Consider the following 286-nt stretch of genomic DNA (forward strand, 5'->3'; position numbering starts at 1 on the left):
CACCAGGTCAGCCTACAAAGTGGGGCTCTGCAAGAACTAACCAGTGAGAAGAGACGTGTGTGTCCAAGACCCTAGTGTGGGGCTGAGCTGGCCTCTAGTGTGAAGAGAGCAGTGCTGTACCCTCCTGTCCCCTCCCAAGACGCTGTGGCCATCCGAGCACATGACCTCTGGCCACTGGGCAGCCCAGCCTTTCCTACCTCAAAGCTCTGGGTTTGTGGGAGAGAGATATGCATCCTGAGCACACAGCTGTGGACAGGAGTGGCCCTGGAAAGCTGACTACAGCAGA

General features: G+C 57.3%; 1 protein-coding gene across 1 annotated transcript in view; it reads left to right on the top strand.

Moving 5' to 3' along the window:
* The window catches only part of Hectd4 (HECT domain E3 ubiquitin protein ligase 4), a 160857-nt gene that overhangs the window by 149169 nt on the left and 11402 nt on the right, over positions 1-286 (top strand).

Source organism: Mastomys coucha, unplaced genomic scaffold, assembly GCF_008632895.1.
Source record: "Mastomys coucha isolate ucsf_1 unplaced genomic scaffold, UCSF_Mcou_1 pScaffold22, whole genome shotgun sequence".
In the NCBI taxonomy this organism is placed as follows: Eukaryota; Metazoa; Chordata; class Mammalia; order Rodentia; family Muridae; genus Mastomys; species Mastomys coucha.